Genomic DNA, 5,029 nt, shown 5'->3' with positions numbered 1-5,029 from the left:
GATGCACGAGAGAGAGAGAGAGAGAGAGAGAGAGAGAGAGAGAGAGAGAGAGAGAGAGAGAGAGAGAGAACTAATTTAATTAAAGGACTCATAACTAAGCAAGCCTAGTCAAGGTAAGGTTTGCCCATCATTGTCTGTGTCCCAGTCTCTCTGCACACAATCTGGTAAGTCATCAGAATGCAGGGCTGGAAGGTGGCGTGGTGGTTAAGATGATGCGCTGCTCTTACAGAGGACCCAAGTTCAGTTTCCACCAACCCCATCAAGCAGATCTCAGCTGTTTGTAAATCCAGATTCAGGGTGGGTAGTCAACAGCCTCTTCTGACCTCTTAGCCTCTTAGCACACTGCACTCATGTACACAAACTCCCGTACAGACATGTGTGCGTGCTACACACATGTACACAAACACACACAAAGAGAGAGAGAGAGAGAGAGACAGACAGACAGACACTGGGGGGGAAAACCTACATTGAACCCTTCTGAGAGCATACTTCTGATACATAAAGACTTCCCTCTGAGCTCAACTTCTTAACGATCCAGCCACCAATCAACATTCCACAACGAAGACCAAACTTCCCACACATGAGCCTTGGGGTACAAACTACAACCAAACCATTAGTGATGCTTTTTTACAGAGTCCTCAAGTGTTGCTGACATGAGTCACAGTTTGAAAAGCCCTATGAGAAAGAGCTATTGGTTTAAAATTATTTTTGCCAGCCATATGTAATTTTGACTTTTAAAAAAATGTTTTTAAAGAAAAGAATCCAGGTATTATGGTGTTCTGTATTCTCAGCCCTTGGAGGAGATGGGGTGGATGCAGGAGAACTGGGAGTCCAAGGTCATTCACAGCTAGTGATTTTGAGGGCAGCCTGGGCTACACAAGACCTGTCTAGATTACATAGCTCAGTGCTTGTGACACATTTCACACAAGGAGCAAGTATAAGGACCAGAGTTCAGGTACCTGGAATGCATATAAATTCTTTGTGAGGAGTTTAAAGATACAGTCTAGTGGCAGAACACTTGCTTAGCATGAACAAGACCCTGGGTTCAAGACTCATATCACCACAAAAAAAAAAAAAGAAAAACACACACATTTTTTGTCTGGGTGGAGTGGTTACACGCCTTTAATCGCAGCACTCAGGAGGCAGAGGCAGGTGGGTCTTTGTGAGTTTGAGGCTAGCCAGAGTTATATAACAGAGACCTTGTCTCAAAAAAAAAAATCCTTGTGGGCATGGCAGCTTACCTACTGAAGGAACTCTAGCCAGCTAGAGCATGGCAGGTACCTTGCTATAAACCATTCGATTATCCTAAAGTTAGTCACCAAGGCATATTCCCTTAGTTGGCCAGATTCTCCTCCTGAAGGTACTACAAAGGTCCAGCTATCAAAGCATTGAAGTTTAGCAATGAAAAGTCCCCTCTGGTTCACCTAATTAACATGCTCAATTAAAATTAAACACCTCATGCTAACACAAGATTTCCCTTTTATTTTTTTCTTTATAAACTACCATCTTCCTATGGGCCACGCCTGACTCCTCTCTGTCCAGCGTCAGGTCTTTATCCTCTGGGACAAATACTCTTGTCCTCTCTCCCTGTTCCCTTCTCCTTCTCCCTCCCATCTTTGTCTCTTATTCCCTGACCTCTGTCCCTCTGGGGCAAATAAATCTCCTTTATACTGAGAACTTGGTCTATAGGGTCCTAGGCTTGGTCTTAGGGGTCCTAGGCTTGGTCTTAGGGGTCTTGGTCTTGCTCTTAGGGGTCCTGGGCTTATATCATTCCTAACACTTACAATTCCAGTGCTCAGTCAAAAACTGAAGAAAGATCATTCCCCAGAGCACACTGGCCACCTAGATCAGTCATACTGAAGCAGTGAGTTCTGGATTCAATTGAGAGATGTTGCCTCAGTAATTAAGATAGTGACCAAAGAAGTCCTATTGTCCACCTCGGGCTTCCATATACTCACACAGAACCACACGTTATACACATATATACATACCAGATGCACACACACACACATATGTATGTATGTATGTATGTATGTATGTATGTATGTACGTCAAGGGAGAAAAGGCTCAGTGCTTAAGAGCCTGTCAGGTGGCTCACAACTAAGAGTAACTCCAGTTCCTGGGGATCTGACGCCTCCCTCTGCTCTCCAGGAGTATGCACATACAAACACACAGACTGATGGCACTGTTACACTGTGTCACCTTGATTTCCTTGCTGACCTTCCCTTTTCGTGACTTTGTAGAGAAAAACACACCAAAGACCCTCTGGTGGTATTCCGGCTGCTTCTTGAGGCTTCAGCGGACTTGTGTCCATCGGCGGAGACCCGCAGTTTCTTCTGGATTGAGCCTCTGCTGGCTCGTGTTTGGTATGTTACTAGTGCACTGGACGGCAGAGAAGACTGAAATCACCACCAAAGAACTGTTTCTAAACAGGTCCAGAACCCCCATTTCCTATTAGCCTTTCTTTTTTCCTATTTCTGGTGGGTGGTGGGCTAGAAGAGAAGTTGAAGCATTAGAGGACCCTTATTAAAGTAGGTTTTAAAAAAAATCTAAACCTACAATAAAATAAAATCTTTAAGAAAGTGAAAACTAGGTAATATCATTAATTTTAATAATCTACCTTACTTAGCTCAATATCTCCAATACTATCATTTCAATAGGTAATTAAAATTAAAAAATATTTGTGAAATAGTGAAATGCCTCATATTATTTTCCTGTATGGGGTCTTTGAACTCCCAGATATATTTTACACTCACAGAACATCTCAGCTTCAATCCACCCTACCAGAGTTGGATGTAGATTTGATGGCTTCCCATAACTAAACTGCTTCCGTGTGATGTGGCCACCTTGTCTTGGTTGAGCAGAGAATGGCATGTGATTTTCAAATTGAAAGTCTCCCATACTGAAAAACACCTTGCTCTCAGGGAAAGCAGAACAATTGGCCAATGCCTTCCAATCATGCTTGGATACTTTCCAGTGTCTAAATGGCATGTCAGCTTTTAAATGTAGAGGAATTAAGATGACGCTGAATTGTGATGTCTGTTGATTGTGGCAATAAGTTATGAGCGAGATCCTGTCTCAAAAAGTCAAGGGTTGGGGATATAGTTCAATGGTAGGGTGGATGCAGTGAATCTTCCAGTGTGAGGGGCTGGTGAGGGGCTGGGGGCGTGGCTCAGTGGTAGAGCCCCTGCCTAGAATCCCCCAGTGAGGGGCTGGGGGCGTGGCTCAGTGGGAGAGCCCCTGCCTAGAATCCCCCAGTGAGGGGCTGGGGGCGTGGCTCAGTGGTAGAGCCCCTGCCTAGAATCCCCCAGTGAAGGGGACTGAGGCATGTATGTCTTAACTGTAGAGAGCTTGCCTAGAACCATCTAGGGAAGGCCTAGAGGCATGGCTCAGCAGTAGAACACTTGCCTAGAATCTTCCAATGAGGGTCTTGGGGTGGGCATCACTCAGGAGGAGATCCTGCATTTAATCCCCAGCCCCTCTCCCCCACATAAGAATCTAAAACCATTTATGTCAAGATCCATATCTGACTATACATACATCATATCCACATGACTAAATCATAATTCTGGCAAGAGGGTAACCGCTCCTTCCTGTGTACAATTCTCTGTGCCCATCTGGATTCTTGGTTGGTTTCTATGCTAGTCATGTCCTGCAAAATTGATTTCACCATCCACTGGCAGGTCACAGCCTGCAGACTGGAAAATACTGATTTGGCCCACTGGGAACAGAAGTCAGAAAACCGGCCATATCCTGAGTGGAGCCTTGTTTGTTTTGTCTCATCACCCATCAGTTGTTCTGTGATGCTACGTCTATGGGCACAATTCCTGTTTGTCATGTGCAGCTCTGACTGGCTGATACCCAGATACCCTAACCCTTGCTCTAACAACAGCCTTTCAGGGCCCTGAATGCATTTCAGGGGAAAGAAAGAGGTGACCCACAATGTAGCCCAGGCTAGCCTTGAGCTCTTTTTTTTTAATTATTTTTAATAATTTATTCTTATTTTATGTGCATTGATGTTTGCCTGCATGTGTGTTCTGTGTGAGGATGCCAGATCCCCTGGAGCTAGAGCTACAAATAGTTGTAAGCTGCCATGTAGGTACTCAGAATTGAACCCAGTTCCTCTGAAAGAGCAGCCGATGCTCTTAACCACAGAGACATCTCGCCAGCCCTGTCTTTATGTAGCTGAGGATGACCTTAAACTCCTGATCCTCTGTGCCTCCCAAGTGCTGGGATTATAAATGTGTACCACCAAGCTGGCCTCCTAGACACATTCCTATCTGGCCCCTCTGGACCTGTAGAGTTCATTGCAAAGGCATGTGCATGTATGTTTTCTAGATACTGAACGAGTAACCTTCCCTCTGCTGTTGCTAACAGTGAGACTATAGCAGAGAACAGCCAAAGTATTGCCTTTTAAATTTTGTATTATGTTTACTTAAAAAGAGCAAGCATGTGTGTGTGTGTGTGTGTGTGTGTGTGTGTGTGTGTGTGTACATATGGAAGTTGTGGTGCTTTGAATATGCTTGGCCCAGGGAGTGGCACTATTAGAAGGTGTGGCCCTGTTGGAGTAGGTGTGTCACTGTGGGTGTGGGCTTTAAGACCCTCATCCTGGCTGCCTGGAAACCAGTATTCTCCTAGCAGCTTTCAGATGAAGATGTAGAACTCTCAGCTCCCCCTGCACCATCCCTGCCTGGACGCTGCCATGTTCCCACCTTGATGATAATGGACTGAACCTCTGAACCTGTAAGCCAGTTCCAACTAAATGTTGTCCTTATAAGAGTTGCCTTGGTCATGGTGTCTGTTCACAGCAATGGAAACCCTGCCTAAGACAGAAGCAATCAGACAACTTTAGGGAGTTAGTTATCTCTGCACCAAGTGGGTCATGGAGCTTGAACTCAGATCATCAGACTTGGCAGCAAGCACCTTTACCTGCTGAACCATCTCACCAGTCCCCAAAAAAATTGCTCTATGGAACAGAGGTTTTGTTTTGTTTTGTTTTGTTTTGTTTTGTTTTGTTTTGTTTTGTTTT

This window comes from Grammomys surdaster, unplaced genomic scaffold (genome assembly GCF_004785775.1).
Source record: "Grammomys surdaster isolate TR1022 unplaced genomic scaffold, NIH_TR_1.0 166, whole genome shotgun sequence".
Taxonomy (NCBI): Eukaryota; Metazoa; Chordata; class Mammalia; order Rodentia; family Muridae; genus Grammomys; species Grammomys surdaster.
The sequence above is the reverse complement of the archived record's forward strand: the minus strand, read 5'-3'. Positions refer to the sequence as shown.